This window comes from Carlito syrichta, unplaced genomic scaffold, assembly GCF_000164805.1.
Source record: "Carlito syrichta isolate Samal-C Ts95f unplaced genomic scaffold, Tarsius_syrichta-2.0.1 Scaffold307339, whole genome shotgun sequence".
NCBI lineage: Eukaryota > Metazoa > Chordata > Mammalia > Primates > Tarsiidae > Carlito > Carlito syrichta.
The window spans coordinates 163,113-178,685 of record NW_007251435.1 but is presented as its reverse complement, the minus strand read 5'-3'; the positions used below and the strand labels follow the sequence as shown (position 1 = coordinate 178,685).

At 41.9% G+C, this 15,573-nt stretch overlaps 1 pseudogene; it reads left to right on the top strand.

Moving 5' to 3' along the window:
• The first annotated feature begins 4,924 nt into the window (after positions 1-4,924).
• Positions 4,925-5,270, top strand: LOC110596222 (annotated as a pseudogene).
• Positions 5,271-15,573: the final 10,303 nt, after the last annotated feature.

Sequence of the window (15,573 nt, the reverse complement as noted above, 5' to 3'; positions counted from 1 at the left end):
TCATTGTACCCTCACTTGGGGGAAAGAGGGCAAGAAAACTCTCTGGCACTTATTCTAGAAGGGCACTGATCCTATCCATGTGAAAGCTCCACTCTCATGATCTAACCACCTCCCAAAGGCTCTACCTTTCAAGGCCATCCCTTGGGAGGTTGGAATTTCATTTCAACATATGAATTTTGGGGAATGAGCGTTTAGTCCATAGCAGTCGTTATTCTACGGATGAGGAAACTATAGCCCAGAGAGGCAAAGGACTCTGCAGGTCCCACAGCATGTGATGGCAGAGTGCAGCTTAGAGTGTGACTCAAGGAACCCAGTGCGCTTTTGTTTTGTTTTGTTTTGATTTTTGAGGTGGAATCTCACTCCGTCCCCCAGGCTGGAGTGCAGTGGCACACTTACAGCCACCCCAGCGTCAACCTGCTGGGCTCCAGTGATTCTTCTGCCTTAGCCTTCCAAGTAGCCGGAACTACAGGCATGCACTACCATGCCTGGCTAATTTTTTAAAAAAGTTATTGTAGAGACAAGGTCTGGCCAAGTTGCCTAGGCTGGTCTCGTACCTGCTGGCTCAGGCAATTCACTCTCCTTGGCCTCCCAAAGTGCAGGGATTACAGGCTGAGCCACCGAGCCCGACCCCCAGTTCATTTTAATGCTCTTTATATGCTGCTGCTTTTTTTTTTTTTTTTTTTAGAGACAGAGTCTCACTCTGTTGCCCAGGCTAGAATGCAGTGGCATGATCATAGTTCACAGCAGCCTCGAATTCCTGGACTCAAGCAATCCTTCTGCCTGGAACTACAGGAGCGCCATCACGTCCAGCTATTGTGTGTGTGTGTGTGTGTGTGTGTGTGTAGATGGGGTCTTGCTATGATGCCCAGGCTGGTCTCAAACTCCTGGTCTCAAGTGATCCTCCCACCTCGGCCTCCCAAAGCATTGAGATTACAGGCATGAGCCACCGTACTCGATCACTGCTTTGGTTTCATTTATTATTCACACACAGTATCTGCGTCCTGTCCTAGGCTTTATATGCATCCATACAGCTCCTGAGGCTTAGGGGGATTTCTAGGCTGTGAGGAAGCCTGTGCCAGAGCTAGTAAACAAAGCTGACATATTTCACAAGCTTTATACAAAGTGTTTACACACAGGCTCACTAACTGGCTTGCGATGGTAAACTGTCTCTTAAATTCTCACTGGCTGGGAGTGCAGGCATAGAGTCACACTGTTATATCCACCAACTTCAGGCCATACTGCTGCATCATTCTTCTCAGTTCACAATGCTTCCTGATGCCATTCCAGTGCCTGGCCTTGTGCCCTGGCCTGCCGAGGACTGTTGTAGACCCCCAAAAGTGAGGTGCAAGGAACTGGTGCTCAGTAAGCCAAACACTGACACCTTAGCACTTAGGAGCAGAGGAAGATTTATTTCATCTGGGCAAAGCATGAGGGCGGGAGAGGAAGTCTCTCAAGTCCAACCTGCCCTTGAACATAACCAGGGGCTTTGGTTAGCACAGTGGGAGTGCAGGAGGTGAGATCCCTGATGATCAAAGCTGCTCCCTTCCCTTAGGTGATCAAACTTCTGGATGCCATCAAGGAAGTCTGATGACCTAAAGGTCATTGCTCTTTCAAAGGAAAACAAATGTATTCATCTTGTGGGCAAGCCCTGGGGGTTATGATATGAAGATAATCCATTGTTAGTGACCACCCTCTACTGAAATGACTAGTGCAAGCAATCATGCATGGAAGAAGGAAAAGACAAAGGAGTGGAATGAACATTGGGTGATTTTCACAGTAGAGGCTCGGTTACAACACCCCCACTCTCATCCTGTTATTTCTCAGTCTTGAAGATCTGGGGCTTTGATTCATTTTAACTACTTTTGTTGGCAAGGGGTGTTGGTAGGGGCAAGGAATGGAATTTATTGACCTGCAGTTGAAAATATTTACATGGCCAGGCACAGTGGCTCAAGTTTGTAATCCCAGCGCTTTGGGAAACCGAGGTTAGAGGACTGCCTAAACCCAGGGGTTCAAGACCAGCCTGGGCAACATGGCGAGACCTGGTCTCTACAACAAATCAAAAAACTAGCCAGGCGTGGTAGCGCATGCCTATCATTCCAGCTACTCGGAAGGCTGAGGCAGAAGGATGGCCTGAGACCAGCAGGTTGAGGCTGCAGTGGCCATGAGTGTGCCACCGCATTCCAGCCTGAGCTACAGAGTAAGACTCCAACTCACACAAAAAAAAAAAAAAAAAGAAAGAGAGATAGAGAAAGAAAATATTTACAAGTCCTGGGACTTACAGAGGCAGTTTGTTGTAACATTATCAGACAGGGTGCCAGGAGTCTCTGAGAGAGGTTGTCTTGCAGTTTTATACATATAGTGCAGCAGTCATATAATCCACAATAAAGGAGTATTTTTACTTTTATAATTATAGTTAGAAGTATTAATAATGTTTTTCACCAAGAGGGTCCTGACCTGAATCACAAAGACAACCATCGGTTTAGTGACATTGTGGGGTCAGACATAGCATTAATTTGTTAGTGCATATTCTTTTTTTTTTTTTTTTTTTGAGAAAGCAGGATTTATTGAGAGGACAGAGAAGCTCCCACAGTGAAAAGAGACCCGAAGGGGTTGCCCTGTGCATATTCTTTTTTATTTTTATTTTTCTGCATTGGAGTCTCACTCTGTCACCCAGGCTGGAGTGCAGCGGCACAATCAGTCTGCTGGGCTCAGGTGATCCTTCCACCTCAGGCTTCCAAGTAACTGGAACTACAGGCATGCATCACCACACCTGGCTAATTATTATTATTATTGCTATTATTATTATTTGTAGAGATGAGGTCTAACCAGGTTGCCCAAGCTGGTCTTGAACCCATGAGCTCAGGCAATCCTCTCGCCTCCACCTCCCAAAGTGCTGGGATTATAAGTATGAGCCACCATGCCAGACTGTTTGCGCATATCTTGAAGGGCCAGGGTGATATTTTCTGAATTGTCTGAGATGTACACACAGCATTTGGTTTGGATTGTGGCACAAGGTTCCCTTTCTGCTGCCATGAGGACACTGAAGGCCGTGTGCTTTTATAAGACAGCTTTATAAATTAAAGTCTTTTCAGAGGTCACTAAAGAGATGCCTTTTTCAATGTAAGCAGGTTATAGTTTCTAAGGGTCTCAACATGTTAGATAACATTTTAAAGCTAACTTGGGGAACAGCAATATATAAGAAATGGTCATACCAGTGGAAAATCGATCTGCTCCATCAGTGCAACCCATCTGGAAAATTTGCAGATTATCCAGATTTTTTTTGTTTTTTGTGTTTTTTTGACAAACTGCCCTGCCTAGACCCTTGCGAACTCCAGGATGTATTGTCCTATCCACTTAATAGGTAGCCAGGGCCAAACATTAGCCTCACATAGCCATTGAGTTCTATTTGGGGTAATCATTGAATTTTTGGCCTCTGTGTCTAATCACTAGTGAGCCAGTTTGTTGCAGGGCTAGAGTATATTTACATTGGTGCATGGGTAGCTAGCCTATATTTTTAGTAATATTTGGCCAATGATTATAAGAATTTTTTTGTTTTTAATATAAAGGGATAATTTTATTTGGGCCAGTAATAGGGGTCATCCAAAGATAATTGTCCCAAACTTGATTTTAAAAAATAATAAGAAGCCGGGCTCGGTGGCTCAGCCTGTAATTCCAGCACTTCGGGAGGCTGAGGTGAGTGAATTGCCTGAGCCCGCGGGTTTGAGCCCGCCTGGGCAACTTGGCGAGATCTCATCTCTGCAACAAATCAAAAAATTAGCTGGACATGGTAGCGCGCGTCTGTAGTTCCAGCTACTTGGAAGGCTGAGGCGGAAGGATCGCTGGAGCCCAGCAGGTCGAGGCTGCGGTGGCCAGGAGCGGCCAGTGCACTCTGGTCTGGGCGACAGAGTGAGACTCCAACTCAGAAAAAATAAATACATAAATAAAAATAACAAAAAAACCTTTCTCAGTATAGTGGCTGTTAATAGCCAAATTTTGGGAACTGCCAAGGGAAACTTTTTAGAAGAGTAGCATATTCAAAATTTTGCTGAATAATCTGATTTATAGTAAGATGTTTTCTGTGACCTGAGTTGTGAAGGATTATATTAATGTCGGACCATAATCTCATGTATTTTTTTGTGTTAGGACACCAGGGACCTTATTTTTTTGGGACTAGTTTGTATAAAGGTTGATAAATGTATCCAGTCATTTTTCTGTAGGAATGAGATCCACCAAGGTAACCCAGGAGTGCAAGAGATCGGTAACAACCCATAAACCTAGCAAGCTTATTGTCGTAGGCTATCTGTGTAATGTTGTGCCCATTGCAGAGAGATTGGTTTCGATGGACACCATAAACCCGTATATTATTACGGGGATTAGCAAGACTCTCATAATTAAATAACAGAAGGCTTTATTTATTTGTGGGATTTTTCTAAGAAGCAGCTTTAGGATTTTAGTTGGCTTGCAAGTCCATTCAGGTTGATGACTTAATAGATTGGGCTGGAGAAGGGCACTTTTTATCTGGGTGTGATGTATCTGTGGTTTAAGTCTGGCCAGCTTGACAGACGAATGAGTGATCAGGAGGATTCCTAGGGTCCTCCCACTGATGAGCTAGCCCAATCTCCCTCCAGAACTTAAACAGGACTTCATATCTGGCCTGGAAGGGGAGAAGAGACACATCTGTGAGAAGGCCAACCTGTCAAAAGCAAACTCATGAGATGAGGTTAGTATTTTATTAAACAATTTTAAATACTATCTAATAATAACTCTTCTTTTAATAAGAAGAGTTATCCCTTGATCTTAGTCCCGGGGTGACCAGGAGGGATCTCTCACAAAAAATTTTGAAAGGGCTCCATTGGGCCATCTGCCTTCAGCCTTCTTGGAACCTGTGGAGGTATGCTGGGAACAGCACTTCTAAAAGGCAAATATGTCTGGAAGGCTGTGATCCAAAACCATTTTTGCTGGCTATAAGTGAGGTCTCCAGAACCAAAGGGCGCACATAGCTCTTCTCAAAACCGAAGGTGTTTATGACTGAGATGAAACTGAATTCTATTTGGGCAGGAAATGTGTTTATGAATTTAAAACAAAGAAAAACAGTGACTCCTGGTGGCAAACCAAACAAAACCAGAGTAATTTGGGGAAAGGTAACCTGGGCTCGTGGAAACAGTGGCATGGTTTGTGCCAAATTCTGAAGCAACCTTCCTGCTAAGGCCATTGGACACAGAATTCGTGTGATGCTGTACCCCTCAAGGGTTTCAACTAATGGAAAGTAAATAAATAAAAGTGGATTTGTGTTCTTGTATTGCATTGTATTGTATTTGTTAAGTGGGCTTTAGAAACCTTATTGCACTAAATTAAGTTGCTATTAAAATGGTGGAGGTTGCCCACCGTTTTCAGAGTACAAGGATATCAGAGGCCTGTATGGGAAATGGCAGTTATAGGGCGAGTACAGAGATTTTGAAGATAACAGTTTTAATGTGAGTATCTTAATAAAGGCCTTAATGGGAGAGACAAGTAAGTTTTGGGGAAAGTAGAAAGGTGACTGCCTGCCTTATTAGATTAAGAGTAAGTGAAAGAAGCTTGAAGTTATCTTTAAAATGCCTTGTAATGCTATTCATTTGTTCAATATAGATTGGTTGGGAATTGGGAGTAATTTGGAGATTATATTGATGGGCTCTGGCAGCTCATTCAGATAGGCTGAGGTGAGATAGCCTTGGGATTTGTGACTGGGCAGACATTCTAGTATCTTACACTTGACTAGGAACAAGTATGCCGAAAATATCAAAGTTAAGCCATATTATTCCACCTCAGAAAAAGTCCTGTGGTATATGAGGGGAATGGTGTATGCACAGGTAGCCGCTTTTCTTGCCTCCATTTTTTAATGTAATAAAGTGCAAGATGAGGTATTTTCACATGTTGTAAAGAAAGGTCTCCAGAATATTTAAAATCTCTTGAGGTTGTGCTAAAACAAAATTCTAAATAATTAAAAAAAAAAAAAGGAAGGGCTCAGTTGGAGTCTGTTTTGGGGAGTGACCTGAATTCTCAGCAAGTCAGAGGGCAGTACTTTGTCCCAAGTTAGATTCATTTTTTGGCACAGTTTAGCAATTTTTTTTAAATAGTGTGATTTATTTTTTCAGTCTTTTCTGTGGATTGTGGTAACCATGTTGTATGAAGTTTTTATTCAGCATCTAGGACTTGAGACATTGTCTGTACTATCTGAGAGATAAACACTATGCTGTTGTCATACTGAATCGTCATACTGGGGCGTTCTTTTTTTTTAAGTAAAGCACGGGCCACTTTGGGGATCCTTTCTGTTCAGGTAGGGTATGTCTCCACCCATTTTGTAAAAGTATCTACAAAAATCAAAAGATATCTGCTATCTCTGGGTGCTCGCAGCGTTGTGGTGAAATTGACTTGCCAGTCCTCACACGGAGAGTCCCCTCAATGTTGTAGCCCCTGAATAAGGGGTGGGAGCTCAGTTTTAGGGAGGTTTTGAGCACAAGGCGTGCATTGTTGGAACACACGTTCGATGACCTGTAGTATATTGGGACCAGTTAAGTTTTTACATAGTCACTGAAGGATTGAATCTCTCCCATAAAGAGTGCTTAGATGAAACACTCACTATATTTTTAAGGAGGACTCTGGGAACCAAGATATGATATGATTTGAATTGTATGTTTAGTCCAGATGGGCCAGGACTGGGGATGTAAATCCCTAATCCTCCACTTGTTTTAAATGTCTCAGCACAGCAATGTTGGAACTTGGTCAGATCGATCTGAGATACCAACAGGGCTAAGAAAGCCTCAAAGTCCATTGGTTTTGTGGCCTGCTTGGTCATCAGGTTGGCAAGTTATTATTATTATTATTATTTTACTATTTGGGAGTCCCCTTTTTGATGACCAGGACAGTGGATGATAGTCACTATTTGGGGAGCATTTACAGATTTTAAAATTATTGCTAGTCAAAAGCCCTCTTCCCTTTTAAAAATAGCTCCATGAGTGTGCATCACCAAGAAAACATGATTAGAGTCTGTATGAATATTTACTGTTTTGTTTTTACTCAATTGGAGGGTGTGTGTAAGGGCGATGAGCTTAGTCTGCTGAGCTGAGGTGCCTGGGGGTAAGTAAAGCTTTGACCTTCACAGTCCCTTGTAAGAGAACAACTGAGTATCCAGGAGGGCGATGTTGGAGAGAGACAAGTATTAATTGCTGAATATGCGGCATCTGTGTCAAGTAAGAAATGAGTCATTTTATTTTCCACTGTCAATTGTACCTAGGACTCTCATGGAGCACAGAATACTTCAAGTCTAAGGGAGCCCCTGGGCCATATTCATCTTTATCTAAAGCTTTTTTATTCTTTCTTATTTGATTTTGAGGAGGAACGCACTTGGTGACTTTGATCCGTTTGGAACAATCTTTTTTTCTTTTTCTTTTTCCTTTTTTTTTTTTGAGTTGAAGTGTCACTCTGTCACCCAGGCTAGAGTACAGTGGCACACTCACGGCCACCGCAGCATAGACCTGCTGGGCTCCGAGGATCTTTCGCCTCAGTCTTCCAAGTAGCCGGAACTACAGGTGCGCGCTACCACGTCTGGCTAATTTTTTTATTTATTGTAGAGACGAGGTCTTGCCAAGTTGTCTGGGCTGGTCTCAAACCCACTGGCTCAGGCAATTCACTTGCCTCCGCCTAAGTGCTGGGATTACAGGCTGAGCCACTGGGCCCAGATGACAATCTTTTTTCAATGTATCTCCTCCTTATAATAGGCCTGTTAGTTTCATCCTAACAGGAGGTTGACCTCTTTTTATTCCCTCCACCCCTTTGCTTCAGGAAAGCACCACTGCTAGCAGGTTACTTGTTGCTTTAATTGTGCTTTTTCACACATAGTATGTTTTAAAGGCTAACTCCACCAAATGTGAGATTGACTATATAATGGGCCCTATCTCTTTTTTGTAAATTTCTTTTCATATTAGGGACCCTCTGACTAATAAAGTCAAATTGACCATTCCCTGGTTTCTCAGTGCCTAAGGGTGAGTATCATTATATTTTTGATATGCCTGATAGAGCCTTTCTAAGACTTGTGAAGGGTTTTCATTTGATTGCTGTTGTATTTTTTGTATCTTATTGAGGCTTTTAACCTGAGGGACCCCTTTTATAAAATTTTTAAGGATGCAGTTCCAATAGTGTTCTAAGCAGGGAAAATCTCTATCATTTACCTCCCAATTGGGCTCTGTGGGAGGACAGACTTCATTGGCCTGGGGGGATTGTTTTCATTCTCCAGATGGAGCTGGTTTGTCTCTTTCCTAGCTTTTAAAACAATGACCACACACCTTTTTTTTTTTTTTTCCACTGTGAGCAGTACACTTCATACAGCTTGGATAGCTGTCCATGTGGAGAGCTAGATCAGAAACATAGATAAGAATAGCTTAGCAGTTTGCTTGGGGTCATCACAATAAGAGGGGTCATTGGACTTTTTAAAAATTGAACAGATCTGAAGTGGGAAAAGGGGAGTGCACCCACATTAAACCTGTCGGTTGTCTCTTCTCATGCAGTCCCCCACCGGGGAATTGATGGAGAGGCAACTGCCCTACCAAAGGACCATATTGGGTTCTCTGTGGGGTTTGAGAAGGGCAGCCCACAGCCTGTGTTTTCAATTTTTTTTTTCTCATAGGGGCCTGAAGGAATCCCACTTCTGCTGTAAAAGTCTTATAAGGAGGGGGAGGTGTTGGAGCCACAGGTCGCTGGGGAAGGGGCAGAGGAGCAGGGTGATTATTTGGGGATTCAGAGTGCCAGTCGGGGCCTCATCTTTCCCATTTAGTATTGGAGAGTCAAAAGCCTTAGTTTGGGGCCAGTTTCTTTTCCCCCCAGTGTTAAATTACACCTCTTTTTGACAGCTTTATTCTGATACAAAAGTTTAAAAGCCTGGACATGTGGATCACGTTCCATTTTCTCTCCCTCTTACAGAACAATTCTAGCTGCATTATAGTATAACTTAGACTACCACTTATTGGCAGTTTTCCCACAGACTTTAAGGTATATTGAGGCCAAACAGTGTTATAATAAAAAAATTGATTTTTCCCCCCGTGGGCTGATAGCCAAAAGTGGCTCATTTTTGGAGACTGCAGACAAAGGGGATGCACTATGGGAGTGATTTGAATTATTTATGGCTAATATTTTTACATATACACACATGCACACATAACACAAACTCCCTGTTGGAAAGTAAATAGACAAACGAGTATGGTCCACTACTTCATTTCTTCTCTCAAATGGGTCCTTTTCAAAATACAAGTGGCGTGAGTGAGCGATGTGGCTGGGCCGTGTGTGCCACATCAACTTATGCTTCAAATCCAATCCAAAAGTCTAGTTCACAATCTAAGATTTTTTTTGCTCCAGGATTTTAGAGGGCCAGGGGTGGTCAATGCCGACTGAAGAAGGTGACCATAGGACCCCCCCCCCCCCGCCAAACAACGGGCCTGGCAGCTTTAGGGGCCATCTGGCTAAGGCCCATCAGTCACCAGCACAGTCGTTCTGTCGTGGTCACCAAATTCTGCTGTAGAACCCCAAAAGTTAGGTCCAAGTACCTGATACACAGTAAGCCAAACACTGGCACATCAGCACTTAGGAACAGAGAAAGGTTTATTCCAGTTAGCCAAAGCATGAAGGTGGGCGAAGCAGTCTCTCAAATCTAACCTGCCTTTGAATATAGCTAGGGGCTTTGATGCGTATGGTAGGTGTGTAGGAGGTGAACTGAGAATCAAAGCTGCTTCCATCCCTCAGCTGTTCAAGCTTCTGGATGCCATCAAGGAGATCTGAATGACCTCAGGACCATTGTTCTTTAAAAGAAAAACAAGTTTATTAATGTTGTAGACAGTCCCTGGGAGTTAGGATATGAAGATAATAAGTTATTACTGGCTACCCTCTATCAAAATGATTATATGCTAGCAATCATGCATTAAAAGGGACCAAAAAGAAAATCAATCAAACAAACACCTTATGATTTTTATAACACAGGCTGTTACAGGACCAGTGAGATTAGGTTAGGGGTGAGAAAGAAAAGAAACTTTTTTATGTGAAGAATGTGAGCCCCTTTTAATTATCAAGCCCAGGCAAGCATGAAATGTGACAGTGTGTGACAAAGTCAGGTCTCATTCCTTCCTTGCGCTAAATAATTACCTCTTGAAGCCACTTATTATGTGGGCTCTAGATTGACTTCAAGTAGTCATAAAATATCCTACTTTTAGAACGGAGATTCCATTTTTGCCTAATTTGCAAGAGATTGGTTTCAGAAAAACACAAAAAGAGGAGACTGCCTTTTTTTCACCCCTGTCTCTTGGCAGGAAGTTTCCAATCAAGATATTATCATCTTGGCACCAGCGGTTTCATGGTTTTTGGCACAAAATTACATAGCACGCTTTTAAAATTGCGACTGCTTTCTATTGTTTGTAATCCAGAGTTTTAAAAAATTTGTGACCAATTCCCTTTGGTTTTAAACCAAAAGGTACATGAAGATGAGTTCTCTCGCCCTGAAGTTAGGAGATTTGAATATATATATGGAGAGAGAGAGAGAGAGAGAGAGAGAGAGAAAATGTCTTTTCTTCCCCCAGAAAACCCTTTAAATGCCCAAACTGCCTGCAGACCTTTCTTTGTACCCTTAGAATTGTAAATCTTACCATCCAATATTTGACACGTTAACACTCAGAGAATTATCTAAGCAGCATTCCAGGTGGAATCAGATTTGAAACAGAGTTCAAGTTCTTTAGACCATCATAAGATTTCTTTCCTCAGTGGATATCTTTAGCTCAGGAGCGAAATATTTAGAAAAAATTAATTTGGTTGGTGATTTGTAATCCTTTCTACTGAAGGAAATGAAATTCCTCTCTAAAATAATGGGAATTATTGAGCTAAATAGTTAAAATGCATGGGAACTCTCTGTGCCTTTCTCCTCTTTGCCTGAAGGCAGCACATTAATCCTCTCTTCCCGGAGACAGCACTTACCAGCCCACAGATGGTGCCAGCAGGGCAAGAGGAATCTGTGAGCAGATGCTACTCTTCTCATAAATTTACCTTCCTTCATTTTCTTGCCTTGTGGCACTATCCCCATGGGCTGCTTTTGTTTCCCTCTTTTACCAGCTGTCTCCGTCTCCTTAATCTTCTGTCTTCTTTAAATCTTATTTGAACTTTGTGTGTGCATGTCAGCGGAGGGGTCATCTACAGAAAATGGCTGGACAGATGTGAGTTGTACCCATTTGCAAATAGTGACACCTTCCCTTCTTTGAGCTGTTTTTGGGGTGGTTGTGAATTTTGTGAGAATTCTTTGGAGACACCCCAAGTGTACTTGATAACTTTGGTAAAAATCTTCTTGGTTTGGTGATTCACTTGGAAAGGTACCTGGGGGAAAACATGAAGTCCAATTAGGCCAGCATCAATTGAGTGAATTGGGTAAATTATATCCAGGAAGAAAAATCTCAAAATGAGATAATTGACAAGAATTGTAAAAGCTAAACAGCCAGCTGTACAACATTTGTTGCTGGTTCCATGACAAAGAAAGCGCTGTCAACTATTGCTGTTAAAGAAACAGAACCCCACCAGCCACTTTGCGAACCTCTGGCAATGCCTGTAGTCAATTTGCAAAACTTCTCCATGCCCTGCAGGCAATTCCCTGGCCTACAGTGAATCCCTGTACAACGGTATCAATGCTGTTCAGCCCCTGCCTCTTTGTAAACAGTAGACACTCTCCCTGCTATCCTGTGGTTATGCCCTTCACAACATATCTTCCCTTTAATAAACCTGTCTTTCTTAATTCACAACTGTCTTGGTGAATAATTTCAACCCAAAACTCTAGCTTGCCTAGTCCACCACACATAGCAGTAGCTTTGGTTTGGAAGAAAGAAGAAGAAAAAGTACAAAAGCAGGAATATTGACTGTTTGTCCTGTCTGAAATCTAATAAGAGATTTGAAAAGATTTGTTTTTGAAAAAGAGCTATATAACCAAGGTCATCTTAATAATTAGAATATATAAAATATACACATTTTTTTGAGGCCTCTGTTCTCTCTAAAAGCTTCTCAGTTGACTAAATTCCTTTCTTCTTAAACCCTTGCTAACTATTATGAACTTCCCTGGTCTATTTCTCTTTTGTTGACATTATTTTTGCCAAGGATAATGTAAAATTTTATTAGCCTTTTGGGAAGCTTAAATTATTTCTCTGTGTTTTGAAATGTAAATTTGCTACCCTGTTTTCCCTAAAACTCAGTGAGGGCTTCAGCCATAACTTGTTCCACATACAAAGGCACAGTTGGAATCTAAATATCCATTTAAACTAATGAATTTTACCTATCTATGGCTGCAATTTAAAATCAAAGCTAGGAAACCTTTATCTATGTTTGTCTGCATTTTTTTTTTTTTTTGAGTTGGAGTCTCACTCTGTCTCCCAGACTGGAGTGCAGCAGCCGCTCCCGGCCTCCGCAGCTTCGACCTGCTGGGCTTCGGCGATCCTTTCACCTCAGCCTTCCAAGCAGCTGGGACTACAGGTGCGCACTACCACGCCCGGCTAATTTTTGATTTATTGTAGAGATGAGGTCTCGCCAAGTTGCCCAGGTGAGTCTCAAACACGCGGGCTCAGGCAATCCACTCACCTCAGCCTCCCAAAGTGCTGGGATTATAGGCTGAGCCACCGAACCCGGCCTGTCTGCATTTTTATATATACATGTCTTTGTTTGTATGCTGACTACACGGTACCAAATTGACTTATAAATAAGTGAGCAATTGGCCAGTCACTGTGGCTCACACCTGTGATCCCAGCATTTGGGGAGGCCAAGATGGGAGGATTGCTTGAGGCCAGGAGTTCAAGACCAGCCTGGGCAACATTACAAGATCCCATGTCTACAAAACAATATTAATAAAAAATAAATGAGTGCTCATAAATTAATAAGCCCAAATGCTTTTCAAGTTCACATGACTTGAGTGATTCTTTTGGTGCATTAGAGTAATTTAATGTTGTTGGTTGATAATAACTATGTCTTTTGAGTTATCAACAAAATATACATGTTTAACTTTAAGGGTTTTTAACCTTTTTTATGATAGTCCTTATGTGTATTATACTTCAGGTATTCAAACTATTAATGCTATGTATCTCTCATTGTTTGACTTCTTTTGTGAAAGCTAAATCATGGTATTCTGGACACCAGAGAGGATTCAACAAACAGCATCTACATAAATCAATGTAAATATCATTGCCACTCTGTAATGCCATCCCAACTGTGCTTTAGGGCACTATTAGGTCAGTGAGTTGGTGCCATGGGAATAAAGCAAAGAATTGTGAAAGTAAAGCAATAGAGTTTATTCATATTCAGGACAGACTGAATGGGGCCAACGCTGTGAGCAATACAACTGGGAGATGGGGTGGGGTAAAGGTGCATTTAAGGTTTCTAAAAGAAAGTAAGGCTAGTAGAAATCTCCTGCAACTGCATTCTTGGGTGTTGATAACATATGTTGAGTGCCTTGATGTTGTCAGGACAACACATTTTGTGATTCCAGCAGGTGGTGGGGCTGGTGGACTGACACTGAAGGTGGATCACATAGATTAGGTCAGCTTGGTCTTTTGTGGATGGGAGACAAATATTTGGAATAGTAAAGCTAATTAATACAAAACAAACTGGGGAGAGGTTTGTACAACAATTATCAATAGCTACCTCTGTGAAGCTGGTTCTTCCCATAATTAAGGGGCAAGCTAGGTAATTTGCTAAGAAAGCATAACAGGGCCAGACAATGTTAAAAGGGCTGCACTTTTGCTGAGATTATTCCGTTTTGGCTTTTCGCCTTTCAGGCCCTCTTAAAATTCCTCACTCAGATATCTTCTGCTTCCTTAAAACATGGGACAGGACTATCTAGAAATAAGCCTTCCTGGTGACAAGGGACATCTTGACACTTAGACTTTGATCATCAAGGCTTTTAAGAAGAAAGACTTTCAATGAAAAGGGGGAAATGAGAAAGAAAATAAACTTTTAATCTGAGGAATGTAAGCTCCATTTAATTATCAGGGCAAGAGAGGCATTGAAATGTCACAGTGTATGACAGCAGTTATGTCTCACTCCCTCCTCAAGCTAAATAATTATCTCTTGAAGCTGTGTGGGCTCTAGACTGACTGTCCTCAAGTGGTCATAAAGCGCTATGCTCTAGACACCATTAGACACCATAGTTAAGCAATGTCTAGCCATTCACTAATCAATGTGATTTTGGTAAGCCAATGAGAAATCCTGTCAAACAACTTAGTATCAGCCCACCCCTTATCCCCTTTTCCCTTTAAAATCTGCTTGTAACAAAGGCTAAAAAGAGCACTCCTCAAGGTAATCCTGCAGTGTGTCCTGGGCAGCTGTCCTTAGCCTTGGCCCAAGTAAATTCTTTATCTTCATTTTGCCTCGGTTTCTTTCTTTAGATCAAAAAAGGAGCAGACATGGACATAGACAGTGATCACATGATGTAATCTAAGCTGAGCCTGGTCATCTGAATCTCATTTTCTTTCCATATAAAGAGTATTTTCTTATCTTGGTAACATGGTGTTCACCAAGCCTGGAAAACTTGTGGTTGAGGAGAGATTAACTACATCCAAAGTAGTTTTGCCTTTTAGAAGCTTGGGTAATTCAGATTTGTCCATGGGATGCTCATGTTGGCATTTTTGCTGCAATGTACTTGAGTAGATCATCCTGAAAACAAAACAGATCAAAACCATTTTGCAAAATCTTATGGTATAAAAATCATAGGGCTTAACAGCAACACAAATAAGTTTTGGGCATATCACTTAAAACATATGGTCTTTGTAAGCACAGCTCTAAAAAAAACCAGTATTAATCCTAATAAAATAGCAGCAGGGTGAAATTGCCACCAGTGTCTGCATCCAGCATTGTAGTCACTGCATCTTGGCAGCTTTAGACCTGTGGTTTTGCACTTCTCCCAGCTATGGGAACTTCATGGTGTACATTTATAATAGAGTTTGAATTAATCAAAATAAAATATCTGATCCAATGCTTAGACTTCTTCAAAAACTAAAAAAAAAAAAAAACTTAAATACAGGAAGAAGCATCTCTGGAGCTTTTTTGTGTGGACTCTCTGCTTCCTCAAAGAGCTTGATATGGTGAGAAGGCTACTGGTTCCTGAAGACACTAAATTAGCAGTTACTACTACCAGCGCAAGGTGTTCCTACAGGTTTTTCAGTGTTTTTATAAAGTCCGCATAAAATACTATGGCTTCCTCTTTTTTTTTTGAGTTAGAGTCTCATTCCATCACCCAGGCTGGAGTATATGGTACACTCACGGTCACTGCAGCCTTGACCGCCTGGGCTCAGGTGATCCTTCCGCTTCAGCCTTCCAAGTAGCTGGAACTACAGGCATGTGTCATCACGCCCAGCTAATTTTTCTTGATTTATTGTAGAGATGAGATCTCGCTAATTTGCCTAGGCTGGTCTCGAACCTGTGGGCTCCGGTAATCCTCTCACCTTGGCCTCCCAAAGTGCTGGGATTACAGGCTTGAGCCACCGCGCCTGGCCTGGCCTCCTCTTTTAAGGAAAGCCTGCTGCTGATTGCTTC